The following is a 13,611-nucleotide window of genomic DNA, read 5'->3' as shown; positions in this document are numbered from 1 at the left end:
GTCACCATTGGTCACCGCGCCCGGCCCCGTGGCGCCCCTGTTCGCCCCTCTCTGCCCTGCACGTCGTCGCCGGCCCCCTCCATCGTACCCCCCCTCGTCGCCGGCCCGACCTCCTACCACGGCCCCGCCATGCCGCTGCTCCGGCCACGGTCGCCGTGCGCCCGCGCCGCACACCTGGGGGCTTCGCCCGCATCAACGCCCAGCGCCCGTTCGGGCATGCGCCCGTTCGGGCGACAACCGTCGCCTGCGCCCGAAACCCGCAAGGCCCCCCTGTGGGCCAATGACAGTGGGGGCCCACGCCCAGAACGTTAAAAAAAGGAGAATTAAAAATAGAAATAATAAATAAAAATAAAAATGATTTAATAAAATTAATTATTAATTAATTATCTAATGAATTAATTAAGTTAATTAATCCGGTTTAATTAATTTAATTAACTAGTTAGGTTAATTAAATAGTAATTAAATGAACTAATCTCTAGTTAACCTAAACAGTGTATGACAGGTAGGTCCCACTGGACCCACTGGTCAGGTTGACCAAGTCGACTCTGTTGACTGCTGATGTCAGCATGACATCATGCTGATGTCATAATTCCATTTTTGAATTAATTTAAATAATTAATTAAATTCCAGAAATTAATAAAATCTTTAGAAAATCATATCTTTTAATCCGTAACTCGGATTAAAATATTTTCAACATGAAAGTTGCTTAGAACGATGAGACGAATCCAGATACGCAGTCCGTTCGTCCGCCACACCCCCCTAACCTATCGAACTTGCAACTTTCCCCCTCCGGCTACTCTGCCCGAAAACGCGAAACATCGGGAATACTTTCCCGGATGTTTCCCCCCTTAACCGGTACCACCTCATACCACGTTAGGGCACGCCTAGCACCGTTACTTGTCTTGTCATGCATCGATATGCATCTGTTTACATGGTATTCATTGTTTCTTCCCCATCTTCTCTCCGGTAGACTACGAGACCGACACTGCTGCTGCCCAGTTCGACTACGGAGTTGACGACCCCTCTCTCTTGCCAGAGCAACCAGGCAAGCCCCCCCCCCCTTGATCACCAGATATCGCCTATTCTACTCTATACTGCTTGCATTAGAGTAGTGTAGCATGTTACTGCTTTCTGTTATACCTATCCTGATGCATAGCCTGTCCTTGATACTACTGTTGTTACCTTTACCTGCAATCCTATATGCTTAGTATAGGATGCTAGTATATTCATCTGTGGCCCTACATTCTTGTCCGTCAGCCGTGCTATACTATCGGGCCGTGATCACTCGGGAGGTGATCACGGGTATATACTATATACTTATACATGATACATGTGGAGACTAAAGTCGGGTCGGCTGGTGGAGCACCCGCGAGTGGATCTTTGTGGCGGAGCGACAGGGCAGGTTGAGACCGCCTAGGAGAGAGGTGGGCCTGGCCCTGTTCGGTGTTCACGGATACTTAACACGCTTAACGAGATCTTGGTATTTGATCTGAGTTGGCTACGAGCCTATACGCACTAACCAACTACGTGGGAAAGATATGGGCACTCGGCGTCGTGGTATCAGCCGAAGCACTTCGTGACGCCAGTGACTGAGTGGCGCGCGCCGGATTGGAACGTAAGCCTGCTCTTGTATTAAGGGGGCTAGTTCTGCTTTCGGCCGCGTACGCAACGTGCAGGTGTGCTATGGGCGATGGGCCCAGACCCCTGTGCGCTTAGGTTTAGACCGGCGTGCCGGCCTCTCTGTTGAGCCTAGGTGGGGCTGCGACGTGTTGATCTTTCGCGGCCGGGCATGACCCGGGAAAGTGTGTCCGGCCAAATGGGATCAAGCGTGTTGGGTAAGTTGGTGCACCCCTGCAGGAAAGTTAATCTATTCGAATAGCCGTGATCTTCGGTAACAGGACGACTTGGAGTTGTACCTTGACCTTATGACAACTAGAACCGGATACTTAATAAAACACACCCTTCCAAGTTCCACAGACAACCCGGTGATCGCTTTTCCACAGGGCGACGAGGGGAGGATCGCCGGGTAGGATATGCTATGCGATGCTACTTGGAGTTGCTACTTGGAGATGCTACTTGGAGGACTTCAACTTACCCTCTTCTACCTGTTGCAAGACGAAGGTGACCCGAAGCGTAGTCTTCGATAAGACTAGCTATCCCCCTCTTATTCTGGCATTCTGCAGTTCAGTCCACTGATATGGCCCTTTACACACATACCCATGCATATGTAGTGTAGTTCCTTGCTTGCGAGTACTTTGGATGAGTACTCACGGTTGCTTTCTCCCCCCTTTTCCCCCTTTCCTTTCTTTCTGGTTGTCGCAACCAGATGCTGGAGTCCAGGAGCCAGACGCCACCGTCGACGACGACCCCTACTACACCGGAGGTGCCTACTACTACGTGCAGCCCGCTGATGACGACCAGGAGTAGTTAGGAGGATCCCAGGCAGGAGGCCTGCGCCTCTTTCGATCTATATCCCAGTTTGTGCTAGCCTTCTTAAGGCAAACTTGTTTAACTTATGTCTGTACTCAGATTTTGTTGCTTCCGCTGACTCGTCTATGATCCAGCACTTGTATTCGAGCCCTCGAGGCCCCTGGCTTGTATTATGATGCTTGTATGACTTATTTAAGTTTTAGAGTTGTGTTGTGATATCTTCCCGTGAGTCCCTGATCTTGATCATACACATTTGCGTGCATGATTAGTGTACGATTGAATCGGGAGCGTCACAAGTTGGTATCAGAGCCGACTACCTGTAGGAATCCCCCTTCCACACACCTTGGCCGAAGTCGAGTCTAGACCTTACAAACTTATACTAACATGGCTGTGCGGCTTACGGCCCCACGTCGCCATTGGGTGGTAGTAGGATCTTTTATTCCTCATCTATACTCCGGGATTCTGATCTCTCTTCTATTCGGGATTAAATGATTTTACCAACGCTAACTCTAGGTTCTCGTAATTACTTCCTCCCGGAGAGCACCTCACTCCAGATGATTACTTGGTGCACCGAAGGATTCTGAAGATACTCTTCGATGTTCTCTCAAGACTTTATGCTCACCTCTTGTTGCTATTCCCTGCCACTGTTATATTATTATGGATAACTACATGCACTTTTCCTTTCAATCCTGTTGATCTTGTTATTACAAGATACCCGTAATTCTCTATATTGATCCGAGAATATCTTGTGCCTACTGCCTTGCAATTCTTTGCCACATGAATACCCCTACAAATAAATCCTCGCACTTGTCGAGTATCCGCTCATCCCCAGTTGTTCATGTGTTTCACAAAAGTCTTTGAAATACCATTCGATCTTCTTAAAATCCTCAGCAACCTATTGCTCTGGAATTTCTTGTTTGCTTTCATTATGATTAAACCCATAAGTCGGGTAATCTTATTGGCAACCATTGTCATTATCATTTGAGTCCGTTGACTCAATATGTTGCGAATGCTTGCAATCCTCAATCAGATCCTAGAATTAATCCTTCCGGCTCAAACGCCAAATTTAAACATGAGCTGGGTCTCGACCAATCAAGTTGCCGTTGATTGTAACCCCCTATGTCTATTCGGCTATCCATCTATGATCAGAGCGTCTGCTTCTGATCCTTCGTTTTGGAAATCATAATTCCTTTGTTATGTAAGCATCAAATTATTCCGATGTTCTATAATCCGATGCATTTACATTCTTTCTTCCTCTGATTGAGTACCGATACTCACATCAGCCCTATTGTGGACCGCCATACCCATTGCCGGGTTATTATCCGACAGTGTCCTTCACAACCAAAATTCTTATGAGTTCTTTACCCGATACATAATGCCTTTGGTAAATGGTATCCTCTCCTTTTGTCAACCATGCTCTGTTTTCGAGCTGGTGATATTTACTCTTGAAGCTTGTGGTATATGTTCCTAAGAAGCCCCGATGGGTTGAACCAATGCCTTCCCTAATATGTGCAAACCCGAAAGATTTCACGGGTCATACTTATTTGGTATTGCACCAGGCAAAACTTTCCACAACTAATGTCATTTTCGAAATACGAGAGGTCAATGTAAGGTTATGCATTGAGGAAGTGGGAGTCGACCTTGAACTTTGTGTTCATGCCCATGGACACGATGTAGATCTTATCATTAAAGCTTCTCTTAAATTAATTATTCCCTTGGTATAAGTGTTGGAAATATGCCCTAGAGGCAATAATAAAAGTGTTATTATTATATTTCCTTGTTCATGATAATTGTCTTTTATTCATGCTATAACTATATTATCCGGAAATCGTAATACACGTGTGAATACATAGACCACAATATGTCCCTAGTGAGCCTCTAGTTGACTAGCTCGTTGTGATCAACAGATAGCCATGGTTTCCTGGCTATGGACATTGGATGTCGTTGATAACGGGATCACATCATTAGGAGAATGATGTGATGGACAAGACCCAATCCTAAGACTAGCACAAAAGATCGTGTAGTTCGTTTGCTAGAGCTTTGCCAATGTCAAGTATCTCTTCCTTTGACCATGAGATCGTGTAACTCCTGGATACCGTAGGAGTGCTTTGGGTGTATCAAACGTCACAACGTAACTGGGTGACTATAAAGGTGCACTACAGGTATCTCCAAAAGTATCTATTGTTTTATATGGATCGAGACTGGGATTTGTCACTCCGTGTAAACGGAGAGGTATCTCTGGGCCCACTCGGTAGGACATCATCATATGCGCAATGTGACCAAGGAGTTGATCACGGGATGATGTGTTACGGAACGAGTAAAGTGACTTTCCGGTAACGAGATTGAATAAGGTATCGGTATACCGATGATCGAATCTCGGGCAAGTAACATACCGATAGACAAAGGGAATTGAATACGGGATCGATTGAGTCCTTGACATCGTGGTTCATCCGATGAGATCATCGTGGAACATGTGGGAGCCAACATGGGTATCCAGATCCCGCTGTTGGTTATTGACTGGAGAACGTCTCGGTCATGTCTGCATGTCTCCCGAACCCGTAGGGTCTACACACTTAAGGTTCGATGACGCTAGGGTTATAAAGGAAGCTTGTATGTGGATACCGAATGTTGTTCGGAGTCCTGGATGAGATCCCGGACGTCACGAGGAGTTCCGGAATGGTCCGGAGGTAAAGATTTATATATAGGAAGTCCTGTTTCGGCCATCGGGACAAGTTTCGGGGTCATCGGTATTGTACCGGGACCACCGGAAGGGTCCCGAGGGCCCACCGGGTGGGGCCACCTGCCCCGGGGGGCCACATGGGCTGTAGGGGGTGCGCCTTGGCCTACATGGGCCAAGGGCACCAGCCCCAAGAGGCCCATGCGCCTGGGGAAACCCTAAAGGAAGAGTCCCAGCAGGGGAAGGCACCTCCTAGGTGCCTTGGGGGGGGAGGACTCCTCCCCTGGCCGCCGCCCCCTTGGAGATTGGATCTCCTAGGGGCTGGCGCACCCCCCCCCTTGGGATCCCTATATATAGTGGGGTAGGAGGGCCTCCCAAACACACCTTATGCCTTTGGTGCAGCCCCTTCCTCTCTCCCAAGTTCTTCTCCTCTCCCGTGGTGCTTGGCGAAGCCCTGCGGGATTGCCACGCTCCTCCACCACCACCACGCCGTTGTGCTGCTGTTGGATGGAGTCTTCCTCAACCTCTCCCTCTCTCCTTGCTGGATCAAGGCGTGGGAGACGTCACCGGGCTGTACGTGTGTTGAACGCGGAGGTGCTGTGCGTTCGGCACTTGATCATCGGTGATTTGAATCACGACGAGTACGACTCCATCAACCCCGTTCACTTGAACGCTTCTGCTTAGCGATCTACAAGGGTATGTAGATGCACTCCCCTTTCTACTCGTTGCTGGTCTCTCCATAGATAGATCTTGGTGTTACGTAGGAAAATTTTTGAATTTCTGCTACGTTCCCCAACAGTGGCATCATGAGCTAGGTCTATTGCGTAGATTCTTTGCACGAGTAGAACACAAAGTAGTTGTGGGCGTTGATGTTGTTCAATAAGCTTACCGTTACTAGTCCAATCTTGTTTCGACGGTATTGTGGGATGAAGCGGCCCGGACCGACCTTACACGTACTCTTACGTGAGACAGGTTCCACCGATTGACATGCACTTGGTGCATAAGGTGGCTAGCGGGTGCCAGTCTCTCCCACTTTAGTCGGAACGGATTCGATGAAAAGGGTCCTTATGAAGGGTAAATAGCAATTGGCATATCACGTTGTGGTCTTGCGTAGGTAAGAAACGTTCTTGCTAGAAACCTATAGCAGCCACGTAAAACATGCAACAACAATTAGAGGACGTCTAACTTGTTTTTGCAGGGTATGCTATGTGATGTGATATGGCCAAAAGGATGTGATGAATGATATATGTGATGTATGAGATTGATCATGTTCTTGTAATAGGATTCACGACTTGCATGTCGATGAGTATGACAACCGGCAGGAGCCATAGGAGTTGTCTTTATTTTTTGTATGACCTGCGTTTCATTGAAGAACGCCATGTAAACTACTTTACTTTATTGCTAAACGCGTTAGTCATAGAAGTAGAAGTAGTCGTTGGCGTGACAACTTCATGAAGACACAATGATGGAGATCATGATGATGGAGATCATGGTGTCAAGCCGGTGACCAGATGATCATGGAGCCCCGAAGATGAAGATCAAAGGAGCTATATGATATTGGCCATATCATGTCACTACTCTATTTGATTGCATGTGATGTTTATCATGTTTATGCATCTTGTTTACTTAGGACGACGGTAGTAAATAAGATGATCCCTTACAAAATTTCAAGAAGTGTTCTCCCCTAACTGTGCACCGTTGCTACAGTTCGTCGCTTCTAAGCACCACGTGATGATCGGGTGTGATGGATTCTTACGTTCACATACAACGGGTGTAAGACAGTTTTACACAGCGAAAACACTTAGGGTTAACTTGACGAGCCTAGCATGTACAGACATGGCCACGGAACACGGAGACCGAAAGGTCGAGCATGAGTCGTATAGTAGATACGATCAACATGAAGATATTCACCGATGATGACTAGTCCGTCTCACGTGATGATCGGACACGGCCTAGTTGACTCGGATCATGTAATCACTTAGATGACTAGAGGGATGTCTATCTAAGTGGGAGTTCATAAGATGAACTTAATTATCCTGAACATAGTCAAAAGACCTTTTGCAAATTATGTCTTAGTTCACGCTATAGTTCTACTGTTTTAGTTATGTTCCTAGAGAAAATATAGTTGAAAGTTGACAGTAGCGATTATGCGGACACTAGAACGCTTATGTCCTTAATGCACTGCTTAGTGTGCTGAACCCCAAACGTCGTTTGTGGATGTTTCGAACATCGAACATACACGTTTTGATAACTACGTGATAGTTCAGTTAAATGGTTTAAGTAGAGGCACCAAAGACGTTTTCGAAACGTCGCGGAACATATGAGATGTTTTGAGGGCTGAAATTGGGATTTCAGGCTCGTGCCCACGTCAAGAGGTATAAGACCTCCGACGATTTTCTTAGCCTGCAAACTAAGGAGAGAAGCTCAATTGTTGAGCTTGTGCTCAGATTGTCTGAGTGCAACAATCACTTGAATTGAGTGGGAGTTGATCTTCCAGATCAGATGGTGATGTTTCTCCAAAGTCATTGCCACCAAGCTGCTAGAGCTTCGTGATGAACTATAACATATCAAGGATAGAGATGATGATCCTTGAGGTATTCGCGTTGTTTGACATCGCGAAAGTAGAAATCAAGAAGGAGCATCAATTGTTGATGGTTGATGAAACCACTAGTTTCAAGAAGGGCAAGGGAAAGAAGGGATACTTCATGAAACGGCAAATCAGCTGCTGCACTAATGAAGAAACCCGAGGTTGAACCCAAACCCGAGACTAAGTGCTTCTGTAATAAGGGGAACAACCACTGGAGCAGGATTACCCTAGATACTTGGTAGATGAGAAGGCTGGCAAGGTCGATAGAAGTATATTGGATATACATTATGTTAATGTGTACTTTACTAGTACTCCTAGTAGCACCAGGGTATTAGATACCGGTTCGGTTGCTAAGTGTTAGTAACTCGAAATAAAAGCTACGGAATGAAACGGAGACTAGCTAAAGGTGAGCTGACGATATGTGTTGGAAGTGTTTCCAAGTTTCATGTGATCAAACATCGCACGCTCCCTCTACCATCAAGATTAGTATTAAACCTGAATGGTTTATTGAATCTCGATCGTAGTGATACACATGTTCATGCCAAAAGATATAAGATAGTAATGATAGTACCACTTACTTTGGCACTGCCATGAAAGTCATAATGGTATAAAACGCATGAAGAAGCTCCATGTTGATGGATCTTTGGACTCACTCGTTTTTGAAAAGTTTGAGACATGCGAACCATGTCTATTGGTGTATATGCATGAAGAAACTCCATGCAAATGGACCGTTCGGACTCACTTGATTTTGAATCACTTGAGATATGCAAATCATACCACATAGGCAAAATGACTGAAAAGCCTCGGTTTCAATAAGATGGAACAAGATAGCAACTTGTTGGAAGTAACACATTTTGATGTGTGCAGTCCAATAAGTGCTGAGGCATGCAGTGAATATCGTTATGTTCTTACTTCACAGATGATTCGAGTAGATGTTGAGAATATTTACTTGATGAAACACAAGTCTGAATGGTTCAAATAAATTCAGAGTGAAGTAGAAGATCATTGTGACAAGAGGATAAAATGTCTATGATATGATCATAGAGATGAATATCTGTGTTACGAGTTTTGGCACACAATTAAGACATTGTGGAAATTGTTTCGCAATTAATACCGCCTGGAACACCATAGTGTGATGGTGTGTCCGAACATCATAGTTGCACCCTATTGGATATGGTGCGTACCATGATGTCTCTTATCGAATTACCACTATCGTTCATGGGTTAGGCATTAGAGACAACCACATTCACTTTAAATAGGGCACCACGTAATTCCGTTGAGATGACACCATATGAATTATGGTTTAGAGAAACCTAAGTTGTCATTTCTTAAAGGTTTGGGGCTGTGACGCTTATGTGAAAAAGTTTCAGGATTGATAAGCTCGAACCCAAAGCGGATAAAGTACATCTTCATAGGACACCCAAAACAGTTGGGTATACCTCCTAATTCAGATCCGAAAGCAATATGGATTGTTTCTTGAATCGGGTCCTTTCTCGAGGAAAAGTTTCTCTCGAAAGAATTGAGTGGGAGGATGGTGGAAACTTGATGAGGTTATTGAACCGTCTCTTCAACTAGTGTGTGGCAGGGCACAGGAAGTTGTTCCTGTAGCACCTACACCAATTGAAGTGGAAGCTTATGATATTGATCATGAAGTTTCGGATCAAGTCACTACCAAACCTCGTGGGATGACAAGGATGCGTACTACTTCAGAGTGGTACGTAATCCTGTCTTGGAAGTCATGTTGCTGGACAACAATGAACCTACGAGCTATGGAGAAGCGATGGTGGGCCCAAATTCCGACAAATGGTTAGAAGCCATGAAATCCGAGATAGTATCCATATATCAGAACAAAGCATGGACTTTGATGGACTTGCCCGATGATCGGCAATCCATTGAGATAAATGGATCTTTAAGAAGAAGACGAACGTGGACGGTAATGTCACCGTCCATGAAGCTCGACTTGTGGCGAAGAGTTTTTTTTTACAAGTTCAAGGAGTTGACTACGATGAGATTTTCTCATCCGTAGCGATGCTTAAAGTCCGTCGGATTCATGTTAGCATTAGCTGTATTTATGAAATCTGGCAGATGGATGTCAAAACGAGTTTCCTTACCGGTTTTCGTGAGGAAAGGTTGTATGTAATACAATCAGAAAGTTTTTTTCGATCCTAAGGATGCTAAAAGGTATGCTGGCTCCAGCGATCCTTCTAAGGACTGGAGTGAGCATCTCGGAGTTGGAATGTATGCTTTGATGATGATCAAAGATTTTGGGTTTGTACAAAGTTTATGAGAAACTTGTATTTCCAAAGAAGTGAGTGGGAGCACTATAGAATTTCTGATGAGTATATGTTGTTGACATATTGATGATCAGAAATGATGTAGAATTTCTAGAAAGCATATAGGGTTATTTGAAAGGTGTTTTTCAATGGAAAGCCTGGATTAAGCTACTTAAACATTGAGCATCAAGATCTATGAGGATAGATCAAAAACGCTTTATGGTACTTTCAAATGAGCACATACCTTGACATGATCTTGAAGGTGTTCAAGATGGACCAGTCAAAGAAGGAGTTCTTGCCTGAGTTGTAAGGTACGAAGTTAAGACTTAAAGCTCGACCACGGCAGAATAGAGAGAAAGGACGAATGTCGTCCCCTATGCTTAAGACGTAGGCTCTTCAGTATACTATGCTGTGTACCGCACCTGAAGTGTGCCTTGCCCTGAGTCAGTCAAGGGGTACAAGAGTGATCCAAGAATGGCTCACAGGACAGCGGTCAAAGTTATCCTTAGTAACTAGTGGACTAAGGAATTTTCTCGATTATGGAGGTGGTAAAAGAGTTCGTCGTAAAGGTTACGTCGATGCAAGCTTGACACCTATCCGGATAGCTCTAAGTAGAGATACCGGATACATATAATGGAGCAATAATTTAGAATAGCTCCAAGTAGAACAGTTGTTTGGAATAGCTCCAAATAGAGCGTGGTAGCTGCATCTAGGAGATGACATAGAGATTTGTAAAGCACACACGGATCTGAAAGGTTCAGACCCGTTGACTAAAACCTCTCTCACAAGCAACATGATCAAACATAAAACTCATTGAGTGTTAATCACATAGTGATGTGAACTAGACTACTGACTCTAGTAAACTCTTGGGTATTAGTCACATGGCGATGTGACCTGTGAGTGTTAATCACATGGCGATGTGAACTAGATTATTGACTCTAGTGCAAGTGGGAGACTGTTGGAAATATGCCCTAGAGGCAATAATAAAAGTGTTATTATTATATTTCCTTGTTCATGATAATTGTCTTTTATTCGTGCTATAACTGTATTATCTGGAAATCGTAATACACGTGTGAATACATAGACCACAATATGTCCCTAGTGAGCCTCTAGTTGACTAGCTCGTTGTGATCAACAGATAGTCATGGTTTCCTGGCTATGGACATTGGATGTCGTTGATAACGGGATCACATCATTAGGAGAATGATGTGATGGACAAGACCCAATCCTAAGACTAGCACAAAAGATCGTGTAGTTCGTTTGCTAGAGCTTTGCCAATGTCAAGTATCTCTTCCTTTGACCACGAGATCGTGTAACTCCTGGATACCGTAGGAGTGCTTTGGGTGTATCAAACGTCACAACGTAACTGGGTGACTATAAAGGTGCACTACAGGTATCTCCAAAAGTATCTATTGTTTTATACGGATCGAGACTGGGATTTGTCACTCCGTGTAAACGGAGAGGTATCTCTGGGCCCACTCGGTAGGACATCATCATATGCGCAATGTGACCAAGGAGTTGATCACAGGATGATGTGTTACGGAACGAGTAAAGTGACTTGCTGGTAACGAGATTGAACAAGGTATCGGTATAGTCCAGGAGCCAGACGCCACCGTCGACGACGACCCCTACTACACCGGAGGGGTCTACTACTACGTGCAGCCCGCTGACGACGACCAGGAGTAGTTAGGAGGATCCCAGGCAGGAGGCCTACGCCTCTTTCGATCTATATCCCAGTTTGTGCTAGCCTTCTTAAGGCAAACTTGTTTAACTTATGTCTGTACTCAGATTTTGTTGCTTCCGCTGACTCGTCTATGATCGAGCACTTGTATTCGAGCCCTCGAGGCCCCTGGCTTGTATTATGACGCTTGTATGACTTATTTAAGTTTTAGAGTTGTGTTGTGATATCTTCCCGTGAGTCCCTGATCTTGATCGTACACATTTGCATGCATGATTAGTGTACGATTGAATCGGGGGCGTCACAGATATCTTGGCAGTAAGCTAATAATACTCATGGTACCTTTAGTCTTGATCCCATAAGGCACAACATTCATCGGGAGTCCCTGTTGAAGAACATCGTATGGTCACATACTTAGCAATGAAGTTTAGCTTCACAAATAATGTATGGAAAAGATGCACTGAGGACAAATAGTAAAAATCTTACCATCCTTCCTAAATAGATGTGACCGTAGTTCATGATGAACACTATTGGTCGCACGTTTTCAGTACTAAGATTTCTAAGTCCAGGAAGAAAATTTGTCTTGACGGTATGAAGATCCTCAAGCCATGAAATATAATGACTTAGCTCCTCGCAGTTTAGTTCAGCCCTGGGACAGTAGTAGGTCCTGTCTACCAAGCGCTGGACATGTTTGCTTGCACCAAAATAAGCTGACAATACAAATTAGTTGTCAACTATTTTTGAATAAACAATATCAAAGACATAAATATGGTTGAGAAACTTACATTTTGGTGTAACTGGAGGTGTCTGCACATCGACCCAGATGTCGGTATTACCTTCAATATCATCTTCCGGATGAATATCAAAGGTGATAACCATATCAGGCTGAAATGCATAAGTCTTGCATAGTGCTCGCCATGTTTTGCATCCAAAATAGGTGTAGTCGTCTGAATTGTATAATTTTGCGTGGAAAATATAACCATGCTCTGTCTTCAAATAAACTTTCTTTACCTCCATATTATGACTGAAACTTATCTTATCCAATACAAAAACTCTTGCATGGCAGGGGATACGCTAGTAGAATAGTAAAAAAAAAAGTTGAAGCAAATGAAGCAGATGTCATGCTTAATTACGAAAAAAGACTTGTCGTTGTGACTTATTGTATCCACTTCGAAGTTCTCGTCCGGCTTGATGCTGAAGCGCCTATCATCATCTAGGAAGATTCCGTCGCACAGGCCGCGCTTGTCTTCGCAGTATTTGCAAATACCGAAATCCTTTTTGTCGTCAGACATTTCCTATGTTCATAGTTAAAACACTAATTGAAAATTGATAAAAGACAACGACCAGGATACTCAACACACAAATCCGGGGCACTCGATATTTCCTACATATTTTGGCAAAAGTCATGCCAAAATTCACGGAAAAATCCGGCATGACCTTTGCTAAAATAGGATATATCGAGCCCTGAAATTTGCCGGAACGGAAATGAATCAACACTCCGGCAAAACATAGGCCACTCGGAGGTGTAACCTGCAAACATGACCGGCCACTTGGATATTGAGCAACACAAGATATACATTTCAAAATATCTTTTAAGACTCAAATTAGCATGCATTCAATAAGCAAAAGTAAATCATCTCATGCGTCCGTACATCATCGAATATTATCACTAATACATCCCGAATAGTGTCATACATATAACATCACTAGTACAACTAAAACCCTAGCACACGACGGGTATCGGCGCGGGCGGTGGACACCCACAGAGAAGGAACCATCACGGGATCATAGCTCTAGTGAGATCCCTGGAGAACCTGCCAGGTATTGGAGAACCTGTGCTCCAACGCAAACAAGTAGCAACGGACGTGCGCGTCCTCCTCACTGACACGGTGACGCACCACCTCCGCGGAGTCCTCGAGCCTCTGGACCGTCACTGGCCCACGCGACCGCCACCAAAGAAGGTTCG

The sequence above is a fragment of the Triticum aestivum genome, chromosome 7A (genome assembly GCF_018294505.1).
Source record: "Triticum aestivum cultivar Chinese Spring chromosome 7A, IWGSC CS RefSeq v2.1, whole genome shotgun sequence".
NCBI classification, from domain to species: domain Eukaryota; kingdom Viridiplantae; phylum Streptophyta; class Magnoliopsida; order Poales; family Poaceae; genus Triticum; species Triticum aestivum.
Note: the sequence above shows the minus strand (reverse complement) of the source record.